This window comes from Corvus brachyrhynchos, unplaced genomic scaffold, assembly GCF_000691975.1.
Source record: "Corvus brachyrhynchos isolate BGI_N302 unplaced genomic scaffold, ASM69197v1 scaffold167, whole genome shotgun sequence".
NCBI classification, from domain to species: Eukaryota; Metazoa; Chordata; class Aves; order Passeriformes; family Corvidae; genus Corvus; species Corvus brachyrhynchos.
The window spans coordinates 2,428,240-2,442,896 of NW_008239547.1; positions in this window are offsets into that span (position 1 = coordinate 2,428,240).

The window sequence follows — 14,657 nt, forward strand, 5'->3', positions numbered from 1 at the left end:
CCTGTAAAGGAAAGAATGTTTTTTGGCAGTCACGCATGTGCTGACTGGCCCCAAGAGCACCCCCGTATCACCTTCAGTGTGAGGCATTAACCGAGGCTTCTCTTCCATCTACCTACTGAGTGGCTCTGAATTTCCAGGCACTTCATTACCTCTGAGACCTTCTTCCTGCCTTGAAATTCGACCAATATTGGCCAGGGATCTCAAGAGCAACTGCAGAGCAACTAACAGATGGGCAGACTGATGCCATGAACAAAAGAAATCAGATTCAAGAATTTTTACTTCTTCACTCTATTACATCACTTGCTTCTTACACTATCTTTTGTCTGAAGAAAAGGAGCCTTGCATTTTCACCCGTGCTGCCTTCTGCTACTTCAGCATGCAATTATCCTACAGAAATGCAGATATTGTGATCTTTCCATCAAAAGTAAAAGAAGAAACTTGCAGAACCATAAGCCACTGCTTTTAATACATTTCAGTCCCATAATGCTTATATACATTATTTAGGAACAAAATAGAGTAACTGAAAATTATGAAGTCAGCCATATTCTTGGCAAAAAATTACATGAGTACAGGTAGAACAATAAACTTTTTTTTTTGATCGACATTCATTTTCCAATAGATTAAACTGTATTGTCCCCATTTTCTGGATGTCTGTAGAACTAAAGATCATGTTTTTCCAGGGAGCAAGAGCTCAAATTCACAAAATACAGGCAGAGCAAAGATAGTGTTGCACTACTCTTTACGGGGTATAGCCCCAGGTCTAAGCATCTAGTTAGGAAATTCAAAACAGCGAAGTACAGACCAGGCAGATGCTAAAAGCAGCATTATGCTGAAGAAAGGAGTACTCCAAAATCCCACCTGTTTTTACAGCTTGGACAACAGAATGTATTTGCAGATGAAATGTGAAAAGCACTATGTAAAATTACTGCAATGCATGTCTAAATGATCAAAGGTGCAGAGAAGCCAGGTGTCTCAATCTGTCTGTATGTAACAGAAAAAATTACCTGTGGCATGAAAAAGACTTGACACGATACTTAATAATTCTTTCATACAATGGAATTTAAAACCTTTTAATTTCTTAACCACAGGATAAAAGGAACTTTTATGACAAAAACAAACAGTATGCAAAACACTGCTGTAGCACTGGCAAAGACCTGTTTTTCGTCAACTAGAAGCACTGTCCCATTACACTTACAGAGGAAGTCAATAGCTTCACCCTCTGGCCTCAACATTTCAATTACACTGTGAACCCAGGGTAATTTTTAGTGCTTACCACTAAAGGGAAATACACTGATTGCAAAAAACCACAGACTCAACACATGTAGCTCCACGGGGATAGTATCTAAGTAGATCTTAGTAATGATGTGTCGCTTAGAATTATGGTCTTAAACCTCACTATGCTGGTGGCACAATTCATCATTCCAAAACTCTTGGAAAAAAAGTCAGGGCATCCTCTGAAAGCTTAAGACAAAGAGAATGTTCCCCAAATGCAGGAAGGATCTTAAAAAACAGAAGTTTGCTCATATTAGCACATTACCATTCATCAGCACAAAATATCCAACTAATAATAAGTAAGTTTCACTTTCCAAATGATCTCTCAAGCCTACATGACATTTCTAGAAGTGATGGGCTTGGCCAGCCTAACAGCTTACTGCTTGCCCCTTCAGTGAACCACTTCAGCCAAAGACTGCTAAGAATGCCACCGGAAGTGCAGCCAGGCCTCAGAGGAGATGGGAGAAAAACTCCCTATGAACTAGAAGGAACTGGTTTCTGAGAGGTATCATCTTTGCTCAATTCGTAACAGAAAAATAATAAATAAAAAGCCTCATCTGAAGCTAATTCTAGAAATAAGGTCTTCCTCTGCTTTAGTTAGTAGGGAGTGGAGATATATTCCCCTAATTTCTATCTCAGTCAAATAATTTTGTCAGTTTTCATAGGACAAAGCTGTGCAAAATCTCATTTTTTAGCTTACAAATATTTTGGGGTGTTTACTACTAATGAAAAGGTATAAGCAGAGCCACACCAAAACTCTGGCCAATAGGGTTCCACCCCACCAAGTTAAGAGCTACTCACAAGCCTATCTCCAACCTTCACACGAAGAGTCACATAAGTAAGGTTATTTGGAAATCAGTAATAGCATCCACTGATCTCACTAATAAATAACGGCCTAGCAAGGTGGCTGTGGTACAATGGCCTAAATCATAACTCCACCATTTCCTTCAGATTTATCATCAGTCTTAGAAGCACACTGATCTCAGATCCATCTTTTGTACTACTTATTCCCAAGATCTTGACAGAGAGAACTGTTTACACTAAGAAATTAAAGGACAATGGAAAAAAATAAAAAGGGTTTCCAAGAACTGAGTTTAAAACACAATCTCTGGAATTCCCCAACATAAGGATAAAGTAAGAAAAAAAACTCTAGAAAGGAAATTTGTATGTTCATTTTTCATGAGCACTGAACCTGAAAAAAAGTTGTTAATACAGGAGACACAGAGACAAAACACTCCTAAGAAAATGACCTGATTCTCATTTTCTTTACCAAAATTTCACCCTCCAAAGTTAGGCAATAAAGAGGAACTGTAAATTTGACCAAATAATCACCCTAGTAAAAACTCATGCTGGATGATGAAAAGCCACCTCCTCTGCAGTCATCTCACTGAAGTTCTTGAGACAGGCTTAAAACCCAGATCCATCATCCATTTTGGTTTTTTTTCTTATCCCTGAAACACCTTTATCTCTTAAAAAACGTAGTCCAAAATAGCACAATTTCACTCAGCTTTACTTTACACTGAAACATAATCTTCATAGGTGGGACTCAGGGGACAAAAAAAAAAAAAAGAAAAAAAAAGCCCCACACCAGTGTGCATTGAATCTAATTCCAATTTTTTAAAGAACTCTACAGGCATAGATAGGTGTCCTTTTCTTCACATAACTATATTAAGAAACACCTCATTTTTATTATAAAGGACATGCCAGTAAGATTTTTTAAAATGGAGCAGGCCAGAAGGTTTTTTCAAGAAAAAGGAACAAACACACAGTTCTTATCGCTGACACTGGAGACTGCTGATTAAAAGGCTGCTGAGGTCTTCATGTGGTAAAGTCCCAGAAGTCTCCAAAGAGGAAGGTTCCAGGACCTCTCACAGCCTGTTCCAATATTTAACCACCCTGAACAGTAATTTTTTCTTGTATTCAGCTGGAGTTTCCCTTACTGCACCCATTCACTCACCCCTTCCCTTTCAATAGGCTGAAGGCCCCATTCAGCTGCCTCCACAGCATTCCCTGCTTCAGGCTGAGCAAAGCTGGTTGTAGGAGCTTTGGGGTTCAGTCTGGACCGGGTGTAGACGAAGACAGTGACGAGAGATCTCTGAAGTCAGATCTTGGAACATGCGGTTTATTGCAAAGGGCGTGGGTATAGGGGCACTGCTTAGAGCTGCCAGACTCAGCTCGGAGCAGGCCCAGGAGAGCAAGAGAGTAAGCGGGTAAGTAAAGAGAGAGAGAGAGCGAGAGGAATGAGAGTGAAGAAGAAGTAAGAGAGAGTGTAGTAAGAGTGTCTGAAGTCCTGGTTACAATACAATAAATCATCTTCTGTACTGAATATTCTAATTGTCACTAACCAATCTAATACAAGATACAAATCCTATAGCATTTACATACAGCCTATAAGAGTTCTTATATTACCATAGAGTGTTACATCTTAACTTCTAAAAACTACTCTTTGGACCCCTTCTGCTGAGCTAGTAGGGTCTGCTCTGACCCTTGGACCTGCCTGCAAGCAGAGGGTATTGTTCAATCAAGAGGGGATTACCTTCAGTCGGCCATACCATTGTTTTCCAGTTGTTCAGTAACTAGGACTTGGTAATTCAAAGGTGGCTTTCATTTCGATGTCGCTTACAGTTTTCATATTCCCAAAATCTTTTGTCAGGCAATCATATTTATAAGGCTTTCCTGTTTCATCTTCCCCAACAGCTGGTCTCAGTGGCCTTCTATCCAGGCAGGCACTCCAGGCCTGAACAACTTCCCTCTCTCCAGTTTGCCATGTCCTGCAGCAAGGGCCAAACACTGGACATGGTCTTCTGGGAGGAACACAACGGTGAACAGATGGGCAATGACACCAACATGTTCTGAGATTATGGAGTACAAATGTTGTGAACATTGACCAACCAGATACACTACACCACCACAGCAGCAGCAATTACACCATCTCCCCTCACCAAATTGCTTGAACAATGACCTCCAGAGCTGCAAAATCAGCATGCAATTCCCTGGCCTTTCTTAAGTCTTCTACTCATTAAAGGAGGAAGTCTTGCCACACTCTAAATAATGGAATGAAAGCCCCAGCAATGGAGGAAGTAATAGCTCAGTAGGAAGATGAGAAGGGGTAAGAGAGGGCATTAAGTGGTCCTCATTTTTAAGACACATGGCAGGTGTGATCGACAACATACAAAGGCACACAAAGGCTTAACTGAACGTGAATAATCTGTCATACATTAAAAACTTACCCCTATATTGAATACTAACACAAGGTACATTAATGAGTAACAGATTCCCTTTCTAAAAAAGCTGGATAGAATAAAGGGTCCAAGACTTTTTTTATTCTTTTAACTGGAAAGTTCAGGGCTACAGTGCAAAACTAATTAAAAATATCAAAAATTCCCACTCTGAAGATTCTAAGTAAATATGGAATAAATGTACTAGCACTTAAAATCTCAAAGAAACTTTTAATAACTAAAGACTGAAACAAACAACCTGAGCCAGAAATCCAAGGGCACAAACTCAGAATATGGTGCATAAACCCACCCAAGACAGTATATTCCAACAGATTGAAAAACTGTTCACCCACCAATACATTTTCTGTATGTAAAAGAACACACCACACAAAACGTCATCAGCAAGTTTAAGTCTGTGAGAACTACATTAAAAGTCTGAAATTAATGTGCCAGTGAAACTTAATGAAATTACCATTTCAAGAAAAGCATACAATTTTAACAAGCAAGTCCTAAATCAATCACAACATATCAGGTATCAGACTTCTGTCAGTACTCAGGGGAGTACTAATATTACAGCCAAAAAAATCCAACAAAACAAGTTATAGAAAACTACAACATTCAAAACGAAATTAAAGAAAAGCATAACTGAATGTGTGGAATAGAGGAAAAAGCAACACACTAGCAGAAACCAAGAAACAAGCAGGAGGTTTATCAGCGGAAAACTACAGGTTGACTATTGACTATATAACAAACAAAGTCACATGAATTAAATTCAGAGTTGCTTATATTTCAGCAGAAAGTCTGCCTTGTGTCACCACAACCTCATTTCAGCCAGCAGCAGGTCTTGACCCTTAACAAAAAATTCACCTAGCATCATATTAAGCTCATAGTATATCTTAGGAATGTATTTTACCAGACTTATCCCAAATGTGAGTACACACACTGTGGCCCATCAATCACGAACTACTACACACATGCCAAGCTCCTCATTACATAAGTGACAATAATCGGACAGTGCAAAAATACTTGGTACTAGGGAAGTGGCTCTCTTCTGGAGGCTTTTGCTTTCATTTTTTACGATGTCTGTAAAAGGACAATGTATTTCCTAACCTTGTCTTTCAAGTGAGAAATTATTTTTTTTTAAGTCACCATACAGCAACTTCAGGTCAAACAGCAGGAGTTCCATGACCTGCGTGTGTTTGCACGAAATACCACGTGTCAAATGACGATAGGAGACCTGCACTCTACTAAGACACAGCAAGACATGAAGACAGCACAACTTGCCAAAATACTTTGAACCAGATTTCAAAAATGAAACTGACATCGAACAATAACTAAAAACTACTTAACTGCAGGAACACAAGCTGTTGTTTCAGTTTTATTTAACAGTCCTTTTCCAAACCTCTTCACTGCTTTTCTTATCAAATTTGTATCCTGGCTTTCAAATTATGTCATATGACGAAACAGATTAATCCTCTAATGAAATTTCCTCTTGTCTGCATTTAATTCCCCCGCACAAGTTCCTGGCCAACAGCCTTGTACAAGACCAATTCAGAAGGTATTCACAAAAACATAAGCAATAAAATACACATTATTTTTAATAATCTTATTAACATCACAACAGAACACAAGCAATCTAGTAGGTTTTCAGAATGTGCTAACAATTACTTTCTGACACAGGTGACTGAGATTCCAAAAAGGAACAGGCAATCTACTAAATCTTGTATTTACAGAAAAGGAAGAGTTCTTGGGAGCATGAGGTTCAGGGGCCCCCTTGGCTACAGTGACTGTGAACAAGATTCAGGATCCTCAGAGCAGAGAGCAAAGCCAAATAACAGCATCACAGCCCTGGACTTCCACAGAACAGAATTGCTCAGTGATCAGCTTGGAAGAATTTCAAAAGGAGGCTGTCCTGGAGAGAAGAGGGGTCCAGGAGAGCTGGTTCATTTTCACGGATCTCCTACTACAAGCTCAAGAATGGCCCTTACCAGTGTTCAAAGAATCAAACAAAGGTGCCAGGAGGCCTGCATGGACAAACAAGAAGATTCTGACTGAACTCAAATGTAAAAGGGAGTGTAACAAGATCACAGGCATGATCCAGGTGATCCAGAAAAAACAAAGACCCTGTCTGAGCATGCAGTGATAGGGGTTAGGAATGCCAAAGCCCATGCAAAAGCCAAAACCCACTTGGATTTCCATCTGGTACAGGACATGAAAGGTAACTAGAACGGCTTCCAAACATACAAAGCACAAGAAGGTGGATTTATCAAGAATAAAATGTACTTAATCAGCCTGATGGCTATTTGTAAAGAGTTGACTGGCTTGGTGGATGAGAGAAGAGCAGCAGGTTTTTTTGCTCTGACATCAGGAAGGCTTTTGACACTGTCTCCCATTATGTTCTTATGGACAAACTAATGAAGTAGGGGCCAGATAAAAATGGACAGTGAACTGAACTGGAAATTGAAGGAGTTATGAACAACAGGAAAAGGTCCAGCTGGAGGCCAAGTATGAAATTAGAAGAGGCACAGAAACTGAAATAGAGGAAAACCCGTGTAAACATCACCACTACCACCCCCCCAAATTTTACTATAAGCATCATCAAACACTGAAAAAAATTTGCCAGAAAAGCTGCTGAGTCTCCATACTTGTGGTCAAAACCAGCTTGGACAACATCCTGGGCAGCCTGCCCCAGTTTACTGAACTAAATGATCTTCAGAAGTGCCTTCCAACCTCAATGATTCACTGATACTGTTAGAACTGGTTTTAAATCTGTGCCATATTTTCAGTGGTGAGAAAGCATTTTACAGCAGCTACGCAAATCGTAGCTGCAGACCAACCAGGTTCAGACTATTTTTGGCGAAGTGTTACATTCTAGCTCAAATCCCTAACATTCCCTACCTGCTCATGGCCAATACAATCCAGCAATACCCTCTGCTAACATGCACACAGGACTTGGAAAGTAAGTGTAAAAGTGTGGAGGGCTGTGAGCCCTTGGCAAAAGAGCCCTCTGCACTCCCTTGGAGGAGAGAGGCCTGAGGGCAAAAGACTCTCCCAGAGATAAGCAACCCTCCTCGGGTCATGGTGGTAAAGTGAACCACCCCCAGCATGCCTTGTTTCTATACGGCAATAGCCTGTACCCAGTTGGCTAACTGGTTTCTACCCCACCCCCTGCCTTTCCCATAAAAAGCCCCTGTTTCTGCCCCTTGGGAGGGAGCCTTTGTCCCTGGCCTTCCCTTCACAGGGGCTGCTGGACAATAAAGGCCACCTCTGAGGAATTACCAAATGAGGCTCCTGTCTCTCTGTACCCGAGCTCGCCTTGGGTGATTTCACAAAGAGCTGAATCACAAGAGCTGGAATCACTTTTAGCAGAGAAGTTGCTGCACTTGCTGAAATCCCCTGCTGCCCAGGGAAGCCTGCCATCGCCCTGGAAGAGCTGCTCTTTGCAGGACGCTCTCTCTAGGAAGGTCGTCACACACCGGTGCTGACAAGCATCGGACCCCCTGCGATATCAAAGTGTATTCATTCCTTCTCTGCCATTCTCATTCCATTTACTGAAACGATGCTGTTCATGCAATTGCCGTCATTTTCTAAAACTTCTGGCTTCAGCAACCGCTTACACAATTATCCAATCAAGTGCATATGGAAGGAAGGAAGGAGGAAACAGAAGAACAAATTCACCTTAATATTGATCTCCGAGTGCCAGAAACTCTCAAGTCATGGATCTAACACCAAAGAGAGATGGCTGCAGCTACAGCAGTGGTCACCACGCTCCAGGTAAAATCCTGTGGTAACTACAGGAAACAAAACCACACCAGGAAGACAAAATTCTCTTTAAACAGGCAGAGTTTGTTAATGCTGGAAGGAGATACTAGATGAAGTGTAATTATACTTCAATCCATGACTTATTATGGAAAGATGCTCAAAACTTCTTTTAGTTTTGCTTTTTTTTTTAAAATTAAATTTACATTTTTTAAATTCACAACTTGTACTGCTTTTGCAGCAAAGAGTCTTATTTGCCTGTTTTTGGAGACATACCTACAACTCTTTCAAGTTGCAGACATTCAAAAAGGCAGGCCTCATTCTTCACAGATTTCCTTTAAATGGACAAGCTTTTTCACCCTCTAAATCTGAGTAAGAATAAAGGAGTTGTATAAAAAGACAAACTTTTTGTTCCTGAAACAAACTTATCTACTTCCACTGCGTGTTTAACTTCAAAATACAGTTATTTTTACTACATTCTTCATATTTTCATGTTGGGACTTCATATATAACAGCATGTCAGGTTTTCTATAGCATATATGGTCTTGCATTATACAAAGAACTGGTATTTGTAGGCTTTTTACTCTAACAGTTGAAGAAAATCTTAGTTGCTTGTGGTATTTTTGCTTAAACCTGACATGGGTCTCTTCAAAAGAAGGTTTGAAGAAAGTATATAACTCAAGTTACTTATTTATATTCTAGCACATAATACAAAAAGCAGTCAGCATCAAAGAACAGAATAGGTAAAACTGATTTTCAAAAGAATTAAAGACTTTTTTCAAAGGCTTATTTATTAGAACCACTGATCCAAAGCCTGCTGAAGTTCAGAACCATCTTCAGCTTAAAGGATTTATACAGGCTATTTATCAAGTATGAATAAATGTAATTTTTCCCTTATTTTACTATTTAAAATTAGAACAAATATTTTTTTCCCAATTATTAAAACGCTTTTATTAACATAGGCAACACAAGATGTCTTCCGACATATTTTTTCATCATTTCTGAAATCATCTAACTTAAATCTGCACTTAAGAATAAAAAATATTCTGGACTGCAATCATTTAAAACAATAAATACAATGGAACTTCAAAAGAATTCATTGGAATGCAAAACACAAAACAGTATAATGGAAAAGTAAATAAGGTAACAGAGGAAAACAAGATTGTGAAATGATGTGCAGGTAGGCCAGAAAGGCCTTATTATGCAGTAAGAATAAATTGGAAGATCCTTCTGTAATGAGTCATTCTAACATGCAACTAGTTGTATTTCTTTCCCAAATGAGAAGTGTCTTTGCAATAAAGAAACCAAGTTCCACAAAAAACAACTGCACCATGGGATAAAGAATACGGAGAAAGGACAACCACTGCTCCTCATGCATTGAAACACTCAGTTAGGTGACATATTCTTGTATTCTTGTATGAGTTGAGTAACACTCAGCTGAGTGTTTTACATTCTTGTAATCCCAGCTTTCTCATTTACAAAAGCAGGGAAGACTACAGGCACTTTCCAAAGAATGAAAGCTCAGGGTATCTTGGGTCCTAAGCAGGAAAGAGAAATCTGCCAGACCAGATTATCCAAGTGGGGGAAGTCACCACAGTATTAGCTGAATTTAAGGTCAAGTCACTCCCACAAATCCTGGTTTTAATCTCACACATAATGCCTTCCCCTTAACTCATTTGGTAGGATTAATGGTTTGAATTTTTTAAAAATCCAATAATCTAAAAAAACAAACAAACAAACCACAACCCACATAGCAACAGAACACCAAAAAACATACCCAATAACCACAAACAAAAAAAACTCCATGATAAAACATCATTATTCACCTTTTTGGCACTATCCAAAATAAGGTGATTGTGGTGTTTTGTGCTTCACCTCCCCCACAGCAGACACAGAACCTAACACAGAAGAAAAATCTGTTTCCAAACTTCAGACTCCCATTATGAACTGCAAAGAAGCTTATAGACAACCATTACATCACTTACTGATGTTGCATCATCCAATATTTAAGCCACTGAATGGTGGCCACGAAATGCATAAAGGTTAACATGCTGAGGGAGTTGCAAGGGGAGAATCTTTTTCCCAAATAAACTCACACCGGGATAGTGTGAAAAACAGGCATCACTGAATTCTAAACTAAATACAAGATTTTTTCCTAAGTTTATAAAAGTCCCCGATTTAAATGAAACAAGGAAAAAATGATTCTCTACAGACAAACTTAGCAGTGAGGACTGTTTACCCTGAACACGCCTTGCTGAGTAACTGTCTAATATTACCACTGGCTCTACTCACTCGCATTAAAGAATTTAGTTTCTCAGTCATGAATCACTGATTAGAAGAGCAGAAACCATCTGAGCCACAGACACCTTGTAACATTTTAGATCAAGCTTTAAAAATAGGTTTTGGGGGTGGAGGTTGTTTGTCTGCCCACCCACAAAAGACAAAAACCCCAGCTCAACAAAACTTTTTGTGGCCATCTCATTTCACAGTTGCTTAGGTAGAAGTTTACCTTTTTTCTCCTTACCTTCCAGATAACTGATTTTCAGGAGTGGTGAAGGGGAGAAGTTTCATTTTGCCAGATGGAGCTGCTCCTTCCAGTCCTTTCCCTATCCATACATACATCACTCAGGCCCATGCCTTTAGAGCTATGTAGCTTGCTGTGTAACCTCTGAAAGTGCTACTTCCTTCCCTTAAGCTGTAGAAATGGAGTGAAAGAGGAGTAACTATTCTACAGCAAACAGAAGTCCCAGTAGCATCATTCACCACAAAAGGAGAAAGGACTTTTCCACAGGATCTAAGGGATTTACTGGATTTGCTGCTGCAATAAGACCTGGAATCAAAACTGGATTTGCTGCTGCAATAAGACCTGGAATCAAAAATTAAGTCCTGCAATGTAATACAGTCCACTAAAAAGGTGACACAGAAAACTATTCTACAGGCAAAAAAAGCACTTGCCTGACTGCAAACAAGTAGAAAAGAAATGAAAGTATGACAGCATATGTAACTTGTGTGTACAATCCCAAAACACCTTGCATTTTCCTTCAGCTGGGAGAGAGGATGGAGAAGAGATGGGAGTGAAAACAAAAGCAGGCAATGGTGCATTTCATTTTAGCTTATTAAAACTGGAGAACATTAGACCCATATGATGCAACAACTTTAACAGAAGTGAGTAAAAACAAAGACATAAGTTTGGTATCTTGAAGAAGCAAAAATAGGCCCAGTCCTGAATATCTGAAAAACTCCATTTCCTGTTGCTGATCACCAACAGCTGCCTTGTTTCATCAGGCTTGGTACAGAACCTCCTGAAAGCAGAAGGAATCCTGATGAGCTATTATGGAATCAGCACTCCAACATGTAAGAACACCTGTAGATCAGATCAAAGATTCAACTAGCCCAGCTCTTACAGTGCAGATAGCTGTGGATAATTAGGAAAGAACACAGAAACAAGCATCACTACACTATCCTCTCAGCTTTAATTATTCACAAATCCATAATTCCTTCCACTACAAGGGTGCTAAGTAACTCTAAAAGTATTGCTCTTTCAAAAATATATCTGGGTTACACACATGCTTTTAGCTTCCAAAATATTATGGTGCAGAGTAACCAGCTTAATTAATTTTTATGCAAAGGAACATCTCTTTTTGCTTGTTCTCACTCCACCATACTCATCTGACACCTCCAAGTTCTTGGTGTAGATAGGATAAAGCTGATCCACAGAAATTCAAGATGGAAACAGAGAAAGCTACAATATCTCAACACCACCTGTCTGTCTCTATTCTTCTCTTTCCTAAACTGCTAAGTCCTAGCTCCCTTTTTTGGTTTTGATACACAAACAACTCCATATATTCAATTATCATAGCTAGCCTTTCACCCCAACTTTTCCAGCTGTACTACATTGTTTCTGAGATGGGGAAAAATGAAGGGAGATGGGACCTAGATACACAAGCTCCAAGTGCAATATAGATTTATATACTGAAGCCTAACAGAGAACACTGTCTATAGATGATGATTTGCTCTTTTGACCAACACCAAGCATTAAGCTGCTCTTTAATCTGTGGAGTTACCTACCTGAACATTTAAGATTTCACCCATGAGCTCCTGTTTAATCATTACCTCTCAGCATTTTATATGTGACAATTCTTTGACACTTACACACATTTTATACCAACTAGTGCTGAAGAACGTCCTTCAGCATTTCTGCACAGACAATTCATCTACACTAATCTGAATAACTATCAGTAAGCAAAAGTTCTCTACAAAGAAAAAAAAAATAAGCACTTTACCTCTCCATTGCCATTTAACTCATGAAAACAGCAGAAAGTTACCAGACCTATTTAGATATACAGCTGAATCGTAGCCTCAGTCAACAGTGCAAATGGAGAGAAAAATACTCAAAACTATCTACAGTCCTGAACTCACAAAAAACAACACCTAAAGGGCATGGGCTATGAAATGCTACCTGTATTGGCCAGCAGCCATTATACAACATAATATTTTGTAACACTTTCATACAGAAAAAAACCTTTTGTTGCACGGACTCAGCTACAAGGACCATTTTGGTTCTGTATGCAGTATTTTTAAAAAGCAGGAATTTTACTCCTCATGTTTAAAAAAAATTAAAATGCTAACAAGAGACACAAGCATGATCACCTTGTAAGATCACCTCCATAACATCAGGATCAGAATACCAGCTTGCCAAACTACTTACTGCTACTGAATTACTTCAGCATCTGATTCAGATGCACAGATTGTGTCTAATACTGAAGGTTTTTCATGTTTACTTGTTTCACTCTTCCAACTTTCATATTATTGCTAATTTGAAAAGATGAGAAACTTTAAAAACCCCAGAGCAGCACACAAGCCATTCATTCTTTTTCCCTTAAGAAAGATCATGTTTAAATCTCACCTCACAAGCAGCTCCAAAGCAACTTCTCCAACATATTTTTTTAAGAAAGTAACTTAAGCATACAGAAAATGTGAGACTGTATTTAGACAGACCCATGTAAGTACAGAGAATGGAGCAGAAGGCCTGTAAAATTGCCATGAAAATTGATTACTCTGGGCAAAGTTTACTTACTCACCTTTTAGCATGGTGACTGAGGATAATAAAATTTTTAAATGCATGCAAGAAGGAACAAGTCAGATATTACAGCCATTGATGAATAAGGAATGTTTGTGGCTATACACGGGAATACTTTTCACTGGAGTCACAGGCTCCCTATTAAAGTTGCATCAAAATTAGAGAGAGAGCTGAGAAGAAAAGCACAGCAACAATAACAAAGCATGAAGTGCAATGGGACAGCTTGTTACACGAAAACTGCAGCATTTCGTTTGGAGATAACCCTAACCAGATCTTTATCTTACAAAAAACAGGTCACAACCCACAGGTAAGAAGAGTCACCTGCTTGAGGAGCACATACTAGACCTGTTGCTTCTTTTGCTAACCAAAAAGAACAACAAAAACAAAATGTTTCAGTTCTCAATTGTTGTATCAAAAGGAAATTCTGATAGCTTTGCATACTCCTGCAAGCACTGACTGACCTCTAGCTCTCTTAAACATTATGGAACTCAGGACATGTACATTTAAATATGTGTAAACTACAACAGACTTTAATTAAAGAATTGTATTTAAGTATCTGTCAAGTTTCCTAGGAAATTAACCACTTCCACATTCTCTTACATCAGGACAGACCTTGAACAAGTTATAATGTCGTGTTTTCCTCAAAAATAACTGGAATTGTATTATGGTTTTGAAGTCCACATGACTTTAGCACCATAAACCAGTTTTTGAACATCTCCACATATGCAGTTTTCCAATATAAAACCACAACTTAAGTTGTGGATTGAACTCAGTTTTAGTTTTCAAAATTGAGAAGTTCACCTCAATGCTGTGAAGGTATCACTGGACACATTGTATCTATCTGCCACAAGCCAAGTGATCTGTAAGGGATTCTTGAGAATTTAAAAGACTCTCTTTTTGCTCATCCCATGGACAGAACAAGTTGTATCCAAGACACCTATTCACCTCCAAGTTTTAAATCACATCAGCATTTGAATTTTAGTCTTTTCTGCCCTCGCGCTTAGACTAAGAGAAGTACACAGATATATTCAACACTAATATTTAAGACAATTTAAGAAGCCTTGATTTTTTTAAAACTTTTTTTTATTACAGGATTGTTCACTCTCTTATGTCACAAACTTTAATACAAAAAGACCCAAGTATTTAGATGAAAAACTAAACTAGGAGAGAACAAAATACAGTCTTTCAAAGGGTGAGTGGTTTGCAATAAAGTTTCAATAAGAAATAGTACTCCGTCAAGTGTACAAAGAGATCTGCATACATATACCAATAGGAGGGCACACTGCCATTTCTGTTAGGTAAAAAAAAAAACAACCAACCTCTCTCCC